Here is a 20870-nt window from a genome sequence, read left to right on the forward strand (position 1 = left end):
GTCCTTATAGTAGAATGATTTATAATCCTTTGTATATATATACCCAGTAAATGGGATTGCTGGGTCAAATGGAATTTCTATTTCTAGGTCCTTAAGGAATCGCCACACTGTCTTCCACAATGGTTGAACTAATTTACACTCCCACCAACAGTGTAAAAGTGTTCCTATTTCTCCACATCCTTTCCAGCATCTGCTGTCTCCAGATTTTTTAATGATCACCATTCTAACTGGTGTGAGATGGTATCTCAATGTAGTTTTGATTTGCATTTCTCTAATGACCACTGATAATGAGCATTTTTTCATATGTTTGTGGGCCTCATAAATGTCTTATTTTGTAAAGTGTCTGTTAATATCCTTCGCCCACTTTTGAATGGGCTTGTTTTTTTCTTGTAAATGTGTTTTAGTTCTTTGTAAATTCTGGATATCAGCCCCTTGTCAGACTGGTAGACTGCAAAAATTTTTTCCCATTCTGTTGGTTGCTGATTCACTCTAATGACTGTTTCTTTTGCTGTGCAGAAGCTGTGGAGTTTGATTAGGTCTTATTTATCTATTTTGGCTTTTGTTGCCAATGCTTTTGGTTGGTGTTTTGGTCATGAAGTCCTTGCCTACACCCATGTCCTGAATGGTTTTGCCTAGATTTTCTTCTAGGGTTTTTATGGTGTTAAGTCTTAAGTCTTTAATCCATCTGGAGTTAATTTTAGTGTAAGGTGTCAGAAAGGGGTCCAGTTTCTGCTTTCTGCACATGGCTAGCCAGTTTTCCCAACACCATTTATTAAATAGGGAATCCTTTCCCCATTGCTTGTTTTTGTCAGGTTTGTCAAAGATCAGATGGTTGTATATATGCTGTGTTGCCTCAGAGGCCTCTGTTCTGTTCCATTGGTCTATATCTCTGTTTTGGTACCAGTACCATGCTGTTTTGATAACTGTAGCCTTGTAATATAGCTTGAAGTCTGGTCGTGTGATGCCTCCTGCTTCGTTCTTTTTGCTTAGAATTGACTTGGCTATGCGGGCTCTCTTTTGGTTCCATATGTAGTTTAAGGTGTTTTTTTTTTTCCAGTTCTGTGAAGGTCATTGGTAGCTTGAGAGGGATAACATTGAATCTGTAAATTACTTTGGGCAGTATGGCCATTTTCACGATATTGATTCTTCCTAACCATGAACATGGAATGTTTCTCCATCTGTTTGGGTCCTCTCTTATTTCGTTGAGCAGTGGCTTGTAGTTCTCCTTGAAGAGGTCCTTTACGTTCCTTGTTAGCTGTATTCCTAGGTATTTTATTCTCTTTGTGGCAATTGTGAATGGCAGTTCGTTCTTGATTTGGCTCTCTTTAAGTCTGTTACTGGTGTCTAGGAATGCTTGTGATTTTTAGATATTGATTTTGTATCCTGAGACTTTGCTGATTATCAGTTTCAGGAGATTTGGGGCTGAGATGATGGGGTCTTCTAGACATACAATCATGTCATCTGCAAATAGAGACAATTTGATTTCCTCCTTTCCAATTTGAATACCCTTTATTTCTTTTTCTTGCCTGATTGCTCTGGCTAGAACTTCCAGTACTATATTGAATAGCAGTGGTGAGAGAGGGCATCCTTGTCGAGTGCCAGATTTCAAAGGGAATGCTTCCAGTTTTTGACCATTCAGTTTTATATTGGCTGTTGGTTTGTAGTAAATAGTTTTTATTGTTTTGAGATACATTCCGTCAATACCTAGTTTATTGAGGGTTTTTAGCATGAGGGCTGTTTAACAACCCATAAAATGATCACAAAATATTAAAGTTAAAAGGATAATAAAAATTAGTAAATACAGTATTAATTCATTTTGTAAAATATCAGTATTAAAAAATAAAACTATGCATATGTTACACACTATCAGTGGTTACCTCTCCATGTAAGGATTATAAGTGATTTTGTACATTTTCTTCTATTGCTTATATTTATTTTTTTGAATGTTCTAAAATTAACAGATTGCTTTTGCATAAGGAAATGCAATGAATAATTTTTTAAATATTTAATTGATTTTTAATATTTTTTGAATAAAATTTATTTTTCAATTTTTACATATTTACAGAACAATTTAGCAGAAAGTACATAAAGTTTAGTATATCTATCTGACACCAATCCCAGACAGACAAATTTTCCTGTAATTAACATCTTGGATTTATTTGGTACATTTCTTACAATTAGCCAATAATGGTAAGTTTTTAGCACTGTCATTTATACTTTTTAATTTTCATAAAGTCCATCTTATCAATTTCTTTTTAATCACACTGTTAGTGTTATATCTAAAAGCTCATTGCCAAACCCAAGGTCATCTACGTTTCTTCCTAGGCTGTATTCTAAAAGTTTTATAGTTTTGTGTTTTGCACTTAGATTTATTTTTTATTAATTTTTGTATAATGTTTAAGGCTATGCCTAGATTCATACTTTTGCACATAGATATCAAACTGTTCTGATATCATTTGTTGAAAAGATTATCCTTTCTCCATTAAATTTCTTTGCTTTTTTGAAATAGATAAGTTGACAATATTTGTTTTGCTCTCTATTCTGCTTTGCTTATCAATTTGTCTATTACTTGACCAATACCACACTATCTTGAATATTGTAGCTTTATAAGCTTTAAAGTAAGATAATGTCATCCTTCTGACTTTATTCTTCAGTATTCTGTTGATTACACTGGGTCTTTTCTCTTTCCTTATAAACTTTAAAATCAATTTGTTGACATCCACAAAATAACTTGCTGGGATTTTCATGGGGATTATATTGAATTTATACATCCATTCGAGGAAAACTGACATATTAAACATCTTTTATGTCTTTTTATTCATGAACATAAAATATCTTTCCATTTTAAAAGATCTTCTTTGATTAAATCAGGGTTTTTTAGATTTTCTCTAATATATATGGTATCCTCTCTATATATTGCGTGTATCTCTTTTTTGGTGTTAATACAAATGGTGTGTTTAAAATTTTAAATTCCAATTGTGCATCGCTACTATATAAAAAACAATTGACTTTTGTATACTGATGTTGTATCCTTCAATCTTGCTAAAACCACCTATTAGTTATAGGATTTTTATGAAGAGGGGCTAATTCATTGAGATTTTCTACATAAACAGTGATGTCATCTGTGAACAAACACTAAGAACATTTTCAAAAAACTATACTGATTCCAAGATAGTGCACATATAAATCAACAGAATGCTTTAAATTCCTCCCTCAATTCTTTTTTTTTTTTTTGAGACGGAGTTTCGCTCTTGTTGCCCAGGCTGGAGTGCAATGGCGCGATCTCGGCTCACCGCAACCTCCGCCTCCTGGGTTCAGGCAATTCTCCTGCCTCAGCCTCCTGAGTAGCTGGGATTACAGGCACGCGCCACCATGCCCAGCTAATTTTTTGTATTTTTAATAGAGACGGGGTTTCACCATGTTGACCAGGATGGTCTCGATCTCTTAACCTCGTGATCCACCCGCCTCGGCCTCCCAAAGTGCTGGGATTACAGGCTTGAGCCACCGCGCCCGGCCCCTCCCTCAATTCTTATAACATTATTGCTATTTTTTTTACCTGTCCATATGCAATGGGTGTATGAATACACATACATATATACGTATTTATATAACATGGTTGTTATTGCTGTGAACAGGTGTTGGTTACGTCAGATAGAAATAAGAAAATTGAAGATTTATTTACCTTTTAGTTCTCTGGATTTCCTTCTTAAAGAAGATCCAAGTTCTCTCTATATATCTGACCTATGTTATTTCTCTCTATATATCTGACCTATATTATTTTTCCTTTCTCTGAAGAATTATTCTTATCATTTTTGGCAACAGTGATCTGATGGCTGCAATTACACTCAGTTTTTGTTTGAGAAAGTCTATTCTTCTTCACCTTTGAAGTATAATTTCATTGGGTACATAGTCCTAATTTGTCAGTGTTTTTTAATTTTCTTTGAACACTTCATATATTTCCTTCATTTTTTTTCTTGCTTGCATGTTTCTGAAGATAAGTCCAATAGAGCAATTTTCTTTGTTTCACTATAGATAAAGTGTTTTTGCTGTTGTTCTTGTTTTGTTTTATTTTTCCTTCTGATTTCTTTCACAGTTTTCTCTTTGCCTTTAATTTTTCTATAGTTTGAATATAATATGCTTCAATGTTGATCTTTTGAATTTTCTCTGCTTGGCATTCTCTGAGCTTCCTGCATTTGTGGTTCTATTTTTTTACCTTAATTTTGGGAAATACTCAGCCATTATTACTTCAAGCATTTCCTTCTCTTTTTTCTCCTTCTCATATTTCCATTATATGTATGTTACACCTTTTGTAACTGTCCTACAGTACTTGGATATTCTATCTCATTGTTAATTTTCTTTTTTTTTTTTTAACTTGGCTGTGTTTCTTTTAATATATTGGCTGTGTCTGGCCTACTGATGATCTATCAAAGGCATTCTTCCTATCTGTGACAGTGTTTATGATTGTCAACATTTCCTTGTGATTCTTTTAGAGATTCCATCTCTCTGCTTACATTACTCAAATATTCTTGCATATTATCTACTTTTACCATTTCATTTCTTAGCATATTCATCATAGTTACTCTACATTTAGAATCTGATCATTGCAAAGTATTCACTGGTGGTGCTTGCTTTGTCTCTTTAGCTCACTTTTTTCTTTCCTTTTAGCATGTCTTGTCATTTTTTGGTATAGATTAGAAATAATGTATTGGATAATAGGAACTTAAGTGTATAGGCCTTTAATGTGAGATTTTTTGTTTATTTGGCTCAGAGCTCATCTGTGTTTACTGTTTTCTGCAGTTGTAGTTGCCACGGGCTTCGGTTATCTCTGTTGTTCTTGTTTTTGTCTCTGCTGTTTTTGGATTTCCCTAGAATCTCCTTCAATAGAGTCTGAGGCTTGCAGTTCTTTCAGCCCTAGTCTACTGTTATTATACTGGAGCTCTGTGGTGGACAAGGGCAGGAAAGATGAAGCAGTGTATAACATGATGATTAAGTCTCAGTCCTAAGATGGATTTGTGCTCCTTGGCTGTAACCTTTACAAGTACTTCTTGGCTGCTTTTCCCATTTATGATAGGCAGTAAGGCTAGAAGGGGCTGGATTTGGGTAATTTATTTCTCTAAGTCAGTGCTCTGAAGTTACTTCCCTTACTTGCTAGGTAGGCTTCTGTTGTGGGGAATGCTTTGGATTATTTTAAATGATTGCTTTTGCTCAGGGTATTTCATAATGGTTACTGTTTTTCATCCCATTGCTAAACTTTTTTAAATCTTTACCTTGAGCAGTGGGTGAGGCTCCTGGAGGTAAAATCACAAAAGTTTGGGGCCCTGGGGATTGGCTCTCAAAATCTGCTGTCAAGTAGTCTGAAGTAAGCCTCTGAGAATTGATCAGAGTTAAGCATTCTTACGAATTACTGGCTCCAGAGGCTTCATCTGCAGGGAAGCCAAACTGTATTCTTTGTATTTGCCTGTTTCTCTTGTTTTTATGGTTGGTTTTTAAGGTTGGTGGTTTGTCCAGCTCAGTTGTCATAGATTTAAGTAATTTGTTTTTAGTTTATTTAGTTTTTTGGTCGTGCCACCTTGGCAGACTGACTTTATTCCTGTGTTTTATTTTACCATTAAGACAGAGACACTGGTACTATCAACCATAGTGTTCTTGTAAAATTTAAGTAAAGGTGACACAGAACAAAATCTCAGAACAGTGTAAGTTTTTGGTAATAAGAGTTGTCATTATAATTTTCACTAGCAATTACTTTATCCTACAGGAATGAAATAAATGATTGTGTAGCATTCATCAGTCATATGGGATTCAAATTTATTTATACTTGATCTCGATTCCTGGCTTTCATGTAACTGAGTATTTTAATTAATCGCTTGACCTCAGCTACTCTCTTTGTAAACCAGTACTGATAATTTTTAACCTGAAGTTGGTCTTGAAGACTGAAATGCATTACGTATGTAAAGAGTTAGTTAGGCACAGTGCCTGAAACTCAGCACTTAAAAAGTGCTGCTAAACCTCATAAGCAGCGAGTAGTAACTAGTTTTAACCTACATTGTTACTGCAGCTTTGTTGAGTCTCCTTTGTGTTACGTTGAAGTTGATAAACAGTCCAAAGAGGCCCCAAAAATGTCTTGCCTTATTCTTACCTTTTTCCCTACATCATTTGGGATTGACCAGTGCAGTGACAAGTGACAGAAAGTCTGTCTAAATTATACTTGTAAAACATTGATTCATAAATTCAGCACATAATGAGTTTGTATTCTATGAATGTTAAATAAAGGGTTTGCAATATACAAATTGATTTTTTTTTCTTAAAAAGTGATAATCTAGCTATGTGATTCTCTGGGTATAATTCAAAATTTTGCCTCCCAAAACCCTTAGGTAGATTTTTTTCTTTGGTTGTTTTTCTTTTGGCATTTTGACGATACTATCTTTTAGAAGAAACTTGGCATAGTATATAAATAAAATTTATTTAGAGGACTTGAAGAAAATAAAGGCCTGTAACTTCAAATTTTTCATAAAATTAAGCTTGAAAATGACCTGTGAGATACACAGAAACGCATTCATCTTATTCCAGTACACCGTGTCTTCCACTCTTGCACCATTGTCTCTCTTAGCTGACGTCTATGTGGGTATAGGTATTCTAAATAATCAACTGAAAGAAGATTAGGAAAATACTATTTTGGTTTATAGATGGGTCAGCTTGTTATGTGAGAGCAAGCCCCAAAGGGGTGACAGCTGCATTATACAATAGACTTTTTCAGAGATAGCCTTAAAAGATAATGGTGAAAAAAAATCTTCCCAATGGGTGGAGCTATAGGAATGCTCCTGGTCATCCATTTTAGGTGCAAAGAGAAGATACCTGAAGTTAGTATATGTATGGTTGCAGATGGGCTGGGTGATGAGTCTAAGGCCCAGAAGGTAAATGATGAAAAAATAATAGACAGTGAGGTCTGAGTTGAGGCAAACAGATAAATATATGGTAATGAGCATAAAGGGTATAGATTTATAGATTTATGTATGACATGTAAACACCGACAGACAATAGCCACCACAGAAAAGAGACTAAACAGCCAACTATGAAATACTGTGCAGCCAGTTGACATCAGCCAGCTTCTGTGATGGGCCACCCCAGAGCGGGCATAATGAACACATGAAGTGACAATGGCAGCAGAGACAAACACTACACATGGGGCAGCAGAATGAACTCGCAGTTACTAAGGCTGAGCTACATACTGCTCATGTTCAATATCTCATCTTTCAGCAAGAGAAGCTAGCATAGAGGGCACGACATGACACCACGCCTCAAGGACATCAGTTGACTCCCTTATGGAAATTGACTACATTTGGTATCTTGCACCTGAGAAAGCCAGCATTTTATTCTTAGAATTCATTTTTCACATAGTTTCCTTTTCCAGCACCAGTATCCAACATGGAATTCCATCTAATACCATGTTATATTAAGAAACTGACTATATGTGAAAGGAAATGTGACAGTGAGCCCCAAACCAAGGAATTTCTTCTTGGTTCCATACTGGCCACCCAAAAACTGGCTTAATAGAGAAATAAAATGGTCTCGTAAACACGTAACTGGGCCTGGCACGGTGGCTCACATCTGTAATCCCAGCACTTGGGGAGGCAGAGGCAGGTGGCTCACCTGAAGTCAGGAGTTCAAGACCAGCCTGTTCAATATGGTGAAACCCTAACTCTACAAAAAAAAAATACAAAAATTAGCTGGGTGTGGTGGTGGGCGCCTGTAGTGCCAGCTACTTGGAAGGCTGAGGCAGGAGAACCGCTTGAACTGGGAGGCAGAGTTTGCAGTGAGCTGAGATTGCACCATTGCACTCCAATGTGGTGACTGGAGTGAAAGTCCATCTCAAAAATAAAGGTGCAACTGATGGGTCAACATGGAGGGAACAGTTCATTCTACAGGACACCATCGAGATGTTGAACCAAAACCTCTGCATAGCTCCGTATCTCAAATATGAAGATGACATGGGTCTGAGAAGCCAGGAAGTCAGTGTAGTGGTGGACTCAATTACAACTCCAAAAGAGACACCAGAAGAATTGATTTTTTTTTCCATTCTTACAAGTTTAGGACCTGTATGGTTAGAGATCTTGGTCATCAAGGAGTATACTCTCATCAGGGGACACAGCAAGAGCTCCAATGAATGATAAACTTGGGTTGCCCTTATGCATGTTGGCACTTTCATGTGTACAGGAATCAAGATGCAAGACTAGGTGTTGTCATTTTGTATGAATAATTGACCCTGATCAACAGGATGAGGCAAAGACATTATTGCAAATTGGGGTGGGGAATAATATGTATGGATGTGGAATGCGGGTGATTCATCTGGAGACATCTTGGTGCTGTCTTACCCAACTGTGGCTTTAAAAGGGCAGTTAGAGCAACATTGGCTTGAAATGGCATGATAACCAAGAGCGCACAGACATGGGTCTGCATCATACTAGCAGACAGTTTTCTAAGGACAGCATAGATGGTAACTTGGATTAAGAAGTTTCTAGAATGGACAGCGGAAATGGAAAATTATGAGTGTCAATTGTGGCCTCGAAACCAACTATAGCAGTGGGGACTGACGTTCATTTTACTAATCTCCTTCTTCTAACTTTTGACTGGAAAAGAATCCCACTGAAATCCTGGAGGAGATCTTTCTCAAATGTTAGAGGGAAAGTAGGTCAAAATAAGTGTTGTCAATGAAGATATGTCATCCAGATTCCCTTTCAGGAAAAACTTGATGCACAGCTGTAAGAAGGGAGGTTAACAGGCAGCCTCAACTTTAGACAAGGTTGGCCACAACTCCAGGCAGCTGCTTTATTTAAGGCCATGCAGTTTTCAGGACAGACTACTTGTAGAGGCCGAGCAAGATAAGGGTACAAAAACCCAGCTATTTTGGTCTCAATGTGGAAAACTCTGGTGGGCAACCTGCGCTAGACTTCCCAAGAAGTTTGACCAAGTCCTTGCTGACCCTGAAATGTAGCTAAGATTCATTATCTGCCCGACCTTGCGTCCTTTTATACAGGTGCTAATCCCTCAAAAAATGTTGCATCTCCAACTCTATTTCAGTGTCTGCTTCCTGACAATTCTGCTTGCAAGACTTGGTTTTGAGTGGGGCATGGCAGAGGAGGAGACTTTTTAGAATGTTCAGCCTGTGGTTGGAGCTGCACTGCAACTTGGGCCGTGTGGCCAAGCAGATCCAATGAGGTTAGAGGTATCAATGGTAGTTAAGGATTTTGGGTGGTGTCCCTTGAAATCTCCAGCAGAGGAGTCAGAGCACAGAATTCTAGGGTTCTGGAGAAAAGTCATTAGCACCGTGGCAGGGAGCCACTTGCTATCTGACAAGCAGCCTCTAGTCTGCTACTGAGCACTCAGAGAATGACAGCTGGCCCTGAGATATAAGATAACTAGATACCTGAAATTTCCCATAGTGAACTGAATATTAACAGATTCATTAAGTCAATAAATTTGGCAGACACGGTGATATTCTGTTGCATGATAAAAGTGATATTTGGGGTAAGATCTAAACAAATCTAGAGGGCACAAGTAAGGTACATGAACAAGTGAAGTAGCATCCAACGTTGACTGCTTTTGTTTTACTGACTCTTCTCTCTTACTTTATACCTGTGGCCCCACGAAGGGTTACACACAATCAACTAACAGAGAGAACAACTCAATGGATACACTTTTCTTAGCACAGAGTAGGCTTCCACCACTCTACAACCCCCCATCATGCTGACTTTGATTAAGGGTGGGATTAAGGGTGGAAAAGGGAAATTTCCCAGTGTTGACAGCTGTAATCATAGAACTTGACTTTTTCACCTTGTAAAGAAGGAGAAATGTAAAGAAAGACATAGATTCCTGGGCAGTGGATAATACATTGGCCAGTTGGCCAAAGTCCTGGAAGAAGCAAGATTGAAGGACTGGAGATCAGGATTTTTGGGCTAGATATATATATGATTAGGTACTCTCCATCTTGAAAACCCGATTCATTTAGTGGTAGGCTGACGAGATGTTGTCTTCAAAGGGGCAGTGACTGAATTCTATGTAAATTGATATCTATTTCACATATATCCTGCTCCTTAAAAGTCTGCAAGTTGCCACTATTTGAAAATTACAGAAGCCAGATTTAACAACACGGGATCCCACGTACTGTTAGACTAAGATGAGTAAGGTGTGACAATAGGCACATTGCCAGAGCAATCAGTGGTCCTGCCATATGCAACACCCAGAGTAGCCAGTTAATAAGTTGTGGAAATGGACAGTGGAGATAGTTGCACAATGTTGTGAATACACTTAATACAACTGTACAGTTAAATTGATTATAAAGGAAAGTTTTATGTATATTTTACCACAATGTTAAAAATCAAGTACATATGTTGTTTGTAAAAGTATATAGGATCTTAAGGCTCTTTTAGAATATAGAATCGAATTCAGAATATAGATAACCATTTAAAATTCAGCTTTAGTGACAGGGGAAAATTTTTTGCAGAACTGGGTAGTATGTTCATATGTACAGTATGTAAAAGTGAACTATTTTGTGTAACTGACCTTTATAGCAATGTATCTCTGATAGCTAAAGTATGTAAGGCTGATAACTCAGCAATTGAAGTATGATCCTCACTCAACATCACTGATACTCATTTGTATAATCTGTGCTTCCCATTTGTGCAACTTAAGTTCTGCTAGAGTAGAAACCTTGCCTCTTGGGAGTGGGAGAGAAAGAATTTCTGCAAGGGGATGCAGTAAAACTACTAGTGAAATTGAAGAAACTAGCAACTACCTGCTTATTTAGGGCTAATTCTTCTGATGTACTAACAGGCAAGTAAAGGATCTTACACATTAGTGATTATCTGATCACCCTGATAACATTTGGTAGGAAGGGGTTTTTATAGTTTCAATCATATATGATGAAAAAGGTGCTATATTCTTCTTGTATGAACTACTTTGTGTATTTTATAAGCAATATATATGTACTAATATTCCTTTATCAGACACTGTGGGGTGCATGGTGTAGAAAACTCAAGGTGGTATTTTAAGGTGCACTTTTTTTTTTTTTTGCTTTATTTCAACCATTTACATCGAACTGTTTCTTAATTTAGAATACATTTCTCTGCTTTTGCAAACACAGTCTACAGAGGATAATTAAATCTTTTCAGAGTCATCATCTACGTTTTTAATTCTTTCAGGTCTGTCTGAGTTTTGTTAAAGTCCCTACACTGAAGGCTCCAGATGTGTTTGCTCGTTGAGTTCTACCATGTTTTTAGAGTTTTTTGTTTCCCTCACTTTTTTCTGTCATTTATCTCTCCCATTACTGTGCCTACCTCTAGGAACCTTTGTTTAATTTACCCTTGGGTTGGGAAATTGTGTAACTGCATACTATATGTTGAGTAAGAGTAGAGAGGATTTGAATGAGGTTTTGATAGGCTGTTCTAGCAATTAAAATGGATATACTTGGCTGCGTTGACTTGGTGACATTATTTTAGTGGCTTAGCTCCCTTCTAACTTACTTCCTTATCAACTGCAGTTGTCAGATTTGTGATTTCATGGCAAGTGAGATATTGCTAGAAATAATTTCTCTTGATCTATATGTCATCTTTCCCAGTTGTGTTAGTGTTTTTGTGTATACAGTTCTATCATGTGAAACTTAAGATGATTAAAACTCAAAAAATTCTCAGGCCAAGTTTTTGTATGGGGTGAAGTGTTTTTGATTCAGTGTTATTGTGATAGAGAGCTATAAATCAGTTGTTTACCTATGAAATTCCTTCCTGCAGTCATTCTGAAATAAAGTTATAACTAAAAAAAAAAAAAACAAAAAAAAAACACAGCAACAAAAACCATTTCGTAGGAAGAGATACATTTAGGCACCAAGGGATTCTTGATGCTTGTATGCCTGGACTGGAAACTGATACTTGAAATAACCATAGGCAAACAAGTAAAACTGAAGTAAATGTTCCACCCACATAATCCGCCAAAATGAAAGTACTGATTTGAGGTAGGCAGACAGACTGAGTGGCACAGGAGAGAAATGATAATGTGAATTATGACACAGGGCTGGCAGTAGGAGAGGAAACTACCTCACTCCCCCAACACTTTTCTATTGTGACTTTTGTGGCGATCAAGGCATGCCACCGTCTTAAGGACTCTATAATGAACTGGATATGCATGCATGATGAGGGACAAGGCAGAGTTGGAGTGTATTATAAACCTCTTGGGTCTCATCTCAAAGCTCTGTTCTCAGCTGTTGTTTTTGTTTTGTTTTACTTTGTTTAGTCATGTGTTATTTTCAGCACTGTGGAAAGAAAAAATGGTAACACTGATGAATACAAAGGAGAAATTTATGTGATTTCTTATGCAAGGTTTGAATATCTTTGAGTGTGAACAGTAAGTTAAGTACGTGTGTCCAAAACTTGTTAGGAAGTGATTTTACTGAAAGAATCAAATAATCTGATGAAATAAAAATCCTGTGTAATGATCCCTTAAGTAACTGACAACTGATTTTACTTCTAGAGTACAAAATTTAAGAATATAACAGAATAGAAACTGACTTCAATGTATCATCTTAAATTGTTCTCTTCATCTATTTCTAACATTCAAGGGCTGAACTATTACACAACTCCAGGGGCAACTTTCTGATTGTATTCTATGTGAGTTTTCTGACTGGAATTGTGCAGTATGAAAAGCCTCCACCAGCATCTGTTTTGAAGAATCTGCAGCTATTATCTAGCTTATTTCATTATCTTTCTAGCAAAAGCTGAGCCTTTCAGGACTGTTACAGTCATAGCTTTAAATACATTACAAAACCATGATTTAAGGCCTGCTACAAGCCCATATATTAGAGAAGAAAAACCAGTGGGGAAATAATTGGCTCAAGTCCTCCAGTTGAGATCATGGACAGAGGGTGTAATGGTTGCCAGAAACCTTGGAAAAACATCATATTCACACATCACTCCACCCTTCACCACAAAGAAATAAGATAAGGCAACACGAGGCTAACATCTTTCTACCTTTTCCAAAAGCCAAGGCAGTAACAACCACCCTGGGCAGGCTAGATGATTAAGTTTCATGTCCAAATGTGCAATGAAACAGCTTAAGTCACAGGTGAGAGAGGGCATCCTACAACCCATTTTAACAAGCGATTTTTCATGTGGCATTCTCTATGAACTAGACTTACTAAATTCAAAAACATCCTGAAGTAGAACAGCCAAAATGCTTAAAAGCATATCTTTGAAGGAAATTTGGGTGCATCTTTTTCTTTCGATCAAAACTAGAGCTAGAACTAGAAATAGTATTCTATTCCAAGATATTGTAGAACTTAAATTGTTACTGTAATTTAATCATGAATGTTTAATAACATTTGAGTAGACTCTATAAATAATACTGATTTTATAATTAACTTTTTGGAAGAGAGGTATAAAAAATTGAATTGTTAAATATTACCATTATTTTACAATATATTCTCATTATTGGATTATTCTGCCCTGGATTTATTTATTTATTTATTTATTTAATTTTTAAAGACAACGTTTCACCATATTGGTCAGGCTGCTCTCGAACTCCTGACCTCAGGTGATCCGACTGCCTCAGCCTCCCAAAGTGCTGGGATTACAGGCGTGAGCCACCGCGCCCGGCTATTTATTTATTTTTATTATACTTTAAGTTCTGGGTTACATATGCAGAACCTGCAGATTTGTTACGTAAGTATACACATGCCAAAGTGGTTTGCTGCTTCCATCACCCCATCATCTATGTTAGGTATTTCTCCTAATGTTATCCTTCCTCTAGGCCCCAAGCTCTTGAAATCTCTCCCCTATCCCCACACCACCCAACAGCCCCAATGTGTGATGTTCCCCTCCCTGCTTTGGCTTACCCTCCTTGGGCTGTACTCACTGTCTAACCAGTCCCAATGCGATGAAATGCAGAAATCACCCACCTTCTGCATCGCTCTTGCTGGGCACTGAGCTCCACAGCTGTTCCTATTTGACCATCTTTGCGAGGTCTCTATATATAATTAACACCCATGAACACATCACTGAACAGAAAAGCTAAAATCACAGTAATAAAATACAGCTGATCATTAGGTCTTCTGCAGTACATACGCTTCAATCTCTGTAGTGGGAAAAACATCAACCAAAATGTGTATTTATTCTTTTCTCACTTTCATTTTTTGAACAGCTTTATTGAGATGTAATTGACATAAAATAAACTGCACATATTTCAAATGCACAATTTAGTGAAATCTAAGATTTATTTATGTATATACAAATGCATACATAAATACGTATAATCATCAACACAAACTATCATCCCCAAAAGTTCCCATGCTCCACTGTAATTTTATAATCCTCCTTTCCTGCTTTTTTTTTTTTTGCATGACTCTCTGATCCTGAGGCAGTAACTGATCTACTTTCTGTCAGTATAGATTACCTCACATTTTCTAGATTTTAGTATAAACGTAAACCTACAAAATATATCGGATTTTTTTTCTATAGCTTCTTTCACTGAGAATAATGCTTTGGAGACTCATCAATTATGTTGTGTGTATCAATATGTATTCCTTTTTGGTACTAAGTAGTATGCCAATATATGGACAGGCCACAATTTGTTTATCCATTCACTTGTGGGTGGATATCTGAATTGGTTCAAGCTTTGGCTAATACAAACGAAGCTTCTATGAACATTTATGTACAAATCTTTGGCCACATGCTTTCATTACTCTTGGGAATTTTCCCAGGAGCAGAATGGCTAAATTACATGATAGGTATAATTTTTAAACAAACCGCCAAGCTATTTTCTGAAGCATGTGTATCATTTTACATTCCCGACAGTGTTTGAATGTTTCAGCTGATGATACACTTCTTAGCCATTGTTGTGATAAGTTGTGTTTTTTTTTTTACTTTTTCACATTTTAATAGGTGTTTAATAGTACCTCATTATGGTTTTAATTTGCAATGTTGAACATGTTTTAACTACCTATTTGTGTTTTTTTTTTTACTTTTTCACATTTTAATAGGTGTTTAATAGTACCTCATTATGGTTTTAATTTGCAATGTTGAACATGTTTTAACTACCTATTTGCCATTCATATATCTTCTTTGGTGAAATGTCTATTTAAAGCTTTGCTAATTTTTAAAATTGAACTTAATTTTCTTTTTTAGTTTTGAGAGTTCATATATTCTGCTTACAGGCTGGGCACGGTGGCTTAAGCCTGTAATCCCAGCACTTTGGGAGGCCAAGGTGGGTGGATCACGAGGTCATGAGATCGAGACCATCCTGGTCAACATGGTGAAACCCCATCTCTACTAAAAATTCAAAAAATTAGCTGGGCATGGTGGCACGTGCCTGTAATCCCAGCTACTCAGGCGGCTGAGGCAGGAGAATTGACTGAACCCAGGAGGCAGAGGTTGCAGTGAGCCGAGATCACGCCATTGCACTCCAGCCTGGGTAACGGGAGCAAAATTCCGTCTCCAAAAAAAAAAAAAAAAAAAAAAAAAATCATATATTCTGCTTACAAATCTCTGGTCAGATCACATTATTTGCGGATGTTTTCTCTCACACTTAGGACTGCCATTTCCTTTTCTTGACAGTGTTTTCAAAGAGCATACATTCTTAATATTTATGAAGTTTAATTAGTCAGTTTTTTATTAATGGATAATGGTTTTGGTTTATGTTTAAAAAATCTTTGAATAACCAAAGTCGAAAAGATTTATCTTTTCTAGAAGTTTTATAGGTTAAGCTTAAAATTTAGGTCTGTAAACTGTTTTTATGTGGTATATAGATCAAAGTTCACTTTTTAAGTAATATCCAATTGTTCCAGCACTATTCTTTGAAAATCTATTTTTTTTCCTCTGAACTGTATTTGCACCTTTGTCAGAAATCGATTTATGATATAAATTGGGCCCATCTCTGGGATTCTCTGTTCTATTCTATTGATTTACTTGTGTGTCTTGATAACAACACTATACTGCCTTGATTACTCTTGATTAAGACTTGAAATCAGGTATTAGTTTTTTGAAAATGTTTTTTCTTTTAAAAATAGTTTTGATTCTTCTAGGATATTTGAATTTCCATATGAAATTTATATTCAGTTTGCCATTTTCTACAAAGAGAAGCCTGCTGATAGTTGGATTTCAAATATTTTAATACATGGAACTCTTTTCAGGAAAATTTAAAATCTATCAGAGTTGAATTTTTCCATCTATGAACACAGTATTCCATTTAATTATTTAATTTCTCAGCAATATTTTGTAGTTTTCAGTATATATATCTTTCACACTTTTTAAAAAGTTATTCCTATATATTGCATATTTTTAATCATTTTAAATGCTTTTAAAATTCAAGTGTGTTTTTTGTTATTGGTATTCCTGATCATAGGGAGAAAGTGTATAATATTTCTCCATTAATTATAATTTTAGTTATATCATTCTCATAAATATTACCAAGCAAAAATTCACTTTTATTTCTAGTTTGCTATGTGTTTTCATCAGGAATTTAATGTTAGACTTTATGAAATGCTTCTTCTTCATCTATTAAGATGACTACATACATTTTCTTTTTAATTTTGTTAATTTAAGTGAATTTTTTTGAGTATTTTTTTCAAATATTCAATTAGCCTTGCATTTCTGCAACCCCTCTTGATAGATTATTCTCATTCTCTCCCTCCCTTTCCTTCTGTGTCTTGTTTCTCACTCTGCGTGTGTGTATGTGAATTACTTGCAGAAACCAAGACTATAATTTTCTTGTAATGTCTATGGTTTTGCCAATATTATTTGTTCTGTAAACATTTGGTAAAATACAACATTGGGTCTATCTGGGCCTGGAATTTCCTGTGGGAAGCCTATTAGCTACATATGCAGTTTCTGCAGTAGATGAAGAGCTTTTCAGGTAGTTTTATCTTGAATGAGCTCTTTCAAGAAATTTGTATCTTTCAAGAAATTTGTCCATTTCAATTATATTTTCAAGTTTATTTGCATGAAATTGATCATAATATTCTCTTAAATTTTTAACATCTGCAGAATCTAAGTGATAGCACTTCTCTCATTCCTGACATTGATAATTTTGTTTTCCCTTGATAATCTGGCTAGAAGTTTCTCATTTTTTTTTCATCTTCTCAGTTAACAAACTTTTCATTTTTCTGCTTCTATTTTCATGATGTGTTTCTGTAATATATATTTTGTTATCACTTCTAAGAACTTCAGATATAATTTGTTCCTTTTTTTTTTATTTGCTTAAGGTGGAAATACAGAGTTAATGGTTGGGATGCCTCTGTCTTCTTTTTAATATAAGCATTTTGTAATATAAAACTTCCCTTAAATATTTTCCTAACGTCAACCAACATATTTTGCTATACTGTGTCTCCATTTTTATTCAACTCCAAATACTACTTTGCCTTTTCCTTTCTTGTTGACAGAAGTTATTCAGCATCATGTTACTAATTTCTAATTATTTAGAAGATATTTCAGTATGTTTGTTTTGATCTCTGATATAGTGTCATTGCGTTCAGAAAATACCTTGTATGATCTAAATTATGTTAAATAATACTTATTTTATAACTCAGAATATTTTTATAAACATTGTTTGCACTTGAAAATAGTGTATACTTTTCTGTCATTGGGTATTTTATAAATATTAAGGTAATTTTATTAATAGTATTGCTGTAATCTACATTATTCTTCATTTTCAATCAACCTACTCAATAATCTCTTGAAAGAAGTATATTGAAATCTTTAATATTTGCAAATTTCCCTAACTCTTCCTGCATTTCTGTCAGCTTTTGCTGTATATATTCTGAAGGCCTGTTATTAGTTACATAAGAACTCAGACTTTTTATGTCTTCTTGATTAACTGACCCTTTGATCATTATAAATGTCTTTAATCTTTGCTTTGAAAAATACTTTGATATTAAACAGCCCCTGCAGCTTTAAGATTAGAGTGACATATATTTTAAAATGTTAATTCATTTGCATTTTTATATTTAAAGTGTATTTTTTCACCCACTATGTAGTTAGGTCTCACTCTATTATCTAATTTGACTATCTTTTCTTTTTTTTTAATTGGAACGCATACACCATTTACTTTTTGTTTAACTTAAATACCATTGTTACTTAAACTTTTTTTGTTTACAAAGTTGTATATTTATATATACTTAAAAGATATAATAGAGATACTGTGTACGCTTTACACAGTTTTTTCTAGTGGCAACATCTTACCAGATTATAGTAAAATTTATTAATGAGGATAGAGATGCGAATACAGTCAAGATACAGAACATTTCCATCAGCACAAGGAGGCCTCATGTTGACCTACAGTCACAGCCTCTTCTTGTCGTATTTACCCCTTCCTTAATGACTGACAACCACTAATCTGATATTTTGTTACTTGAAGATTATTATATAAATCAAACTGTACATCATCCTTTGAGGTTTTTTCTCATGCAACATAATTACTTGGAGAGTCATTCAGGTGGTTGTGTGTATCAAAAATCTAGTTTTTAAATAATGAATGGTTTTCTATGTTATAGATATACAACAGTTTAACCATTCATTCATTGAAAGGCATACACGTTGTTTCACGTAATAAATAATAAACTTTCCCACAGATCACAGACGCTCTGTTCATTTTTTTAAGGCATTTTTCTTTATATGTTTCACTTTGGAAATATCTTTTGCTAGGCATTCATTCAAGTTCAGTAATGTTTTCATTTGAGATTTTTTTTTGTGTACATTAATCTCATTCAGCAAACTTTTCATCTCAGGCATTGTAATTTTTATTTCCTAAAGTTTAATGAGTACCCTTTTTTTTTTAAATCTTTCCTTATTTCCTCTTGTCTTTGTCTTCTTAATGTTTCATCTTTCCTTTATCTTCTGAGCATATGGAATACAGTTGTAATGATTGTTTTCATATCCTTGTCTACTAATTCTGCCAACAGTGTCTTTTCTGGGTCTGTTTCAATTGATTGATTTTTGTTTTATTTTACTTCCTTTTCACGTGTCTCGTAGTGTTTTTTTTTGTTTTGTTTTTTTGGGTTTTTGTTTTGTTTTGTTTTGTTTTGTTTTTAGACGGAGTCTCTGTTGCTCAGACTGTAGTGCAGTGGTGTGATCTCAGCTCACTGTAACTTCCACCTACTGGGTTCAAGCAGTTCTCTGTCTCACCCTCCGGAGTAGCGGGGATTACAGGTTTCCACCACCACGCCGGGCTAATTTTTCTTTTCTTTTCTTTTTTTTTTTTTTTTTTTTTTTTGAGACAGAGTGTCGCTCTTGTTACCCAGGCTGGAGTGCAATGGCGCGATCTCGGCTCACCGCAACCTCCGCCTCCTGGGTTCAAGCAATTCTCCTGCCTCAGCCTCCTGAGTATCTGGGACTACAGGCACGCACCACCATGCCCAGCTAATTTTTTGTATTTTTAGTAGAGACGGGGTTTCACCATGTTGACCAGGATGGTCTCGATCTCTCGACCTCGTGATCCACCCACCTCGGCCTCCCAAAGTGCTGGGATTACAGGCTTGAGCCACCGGCGCCCGGCCAATTTTTCTACTTTTAGTAGAGACAGTTTCACCATCTTGGCCAGGCTGGTCTTGAACTCCTGACCTCAGGTGATCCACCTGCCTCAGCCTCCCAAAGTGCTGGGATTATAGGCATGAGCCACTGCGCCCAGCTATGTCTGGTAGTTTTTAATAGGATGTGAGACATTTCGGATCTTAAATTGCTGGGCAAGAATAGATTTGCATTTTTACACATACTATCAAGTTTTATTGTTGGACATGTTTTAAGTTATTTTTAAGCAGTTTGATCCTTTGGGGTTTTGTATTTAAGGGCTGCTAAGTGAAACCAGAGCAGCATTTTCCTAAAGCTAACATTCCCTTACTAGTGAGGCAAGAGGCTTCTATATACTCTAAGCAATGCCCCCTGATTTATGAGGTTTTCCACTGCAGGAGTGCTTAGCACTGTTCTCTGTAATCCTTTCAGCTGGTGTTTTTCTGGGATCATGTGGTTTCCTCACAAGCGTTTGATAATCAGTTCTCAGCTGAATATTCAAAAAAAGATCTCTTTTTAGATGTCTGGAACTTTTTCTCTGGCACCTCCCTTCTTTTCCATACTCTGTTCCATGAAGTCAAGCCATCTTGACCTCACTAGAGTTGCAGCTCCCTTCCCTGAGCTCAGAGAGATGACCTGATGCTGAGTTTCTCCTTCCTACACCATGGCTTGGAAGCATCTAGTCGAATTCGTGGGATAATTGAAGTGTTCATACTCATTTCTGGAAACGGATACTTAATATTTTAATTATCTTTGTAGTGTTACAATGTTTTGTGTGCATTTGTTTTGTAGTTGTTGCTGTTCTATTTGGAGACAGTGTAAATTCAGTATCTGTTTTTTCGTCTTGAAAAAAAGCTTCTTGCTTTCATTTTTGAAACTTCTTTACATATGCCTAATAAGTATATAATGTCATGTTAGATTTTATTTTTAACTTAAAAAGGGTACCCTGTTGTAAGTAATACTTTCAAGCTTTCATTTTTTACTTGATTTCACAGTGCTGGGGTTATCCACATCATTGGGATTTTATGTTGTAGCTGGAGCAAAATACCACATTGTTTAAACATATTTTACTCAATTCCTTTACATTTTTTATGAACATTTGTCATTTCTTTCTATTTTGAGCAGTTGTTATTAATATCTCGTATTATAAATATGCAAGATTTTTCTCTTCTATTTAAACCTAAGAGTATAATTGATTATAGATTACATAAGTCATTAAATGTAAAATACAATGTGAATTGCTTTCCAAAGTACATACAAATATTAGACTCCCACCAGCAAGTTCAAAAGATCTTGAGAAGGTACATGTCTCCAGCACTTTGTATTGTTAAA

The sequence above is a fragment of the Saimiri boliviensis genome, chromosome 4 (genome assembly GCF_048565385.1).
Source record: "Saimiri boliviensis isolate mSaiBol1 chromosome 4, mSaiBol1.pri, whole genome shotgun sequence".
In the NCBI taxonomy this organism is placed as follows: domain Eukaryota; kingdom Metazoa; phylum Chordata; class Mammalia; order Primates; family Cebidae; genus Saimiri; species Saimiri boliviensis.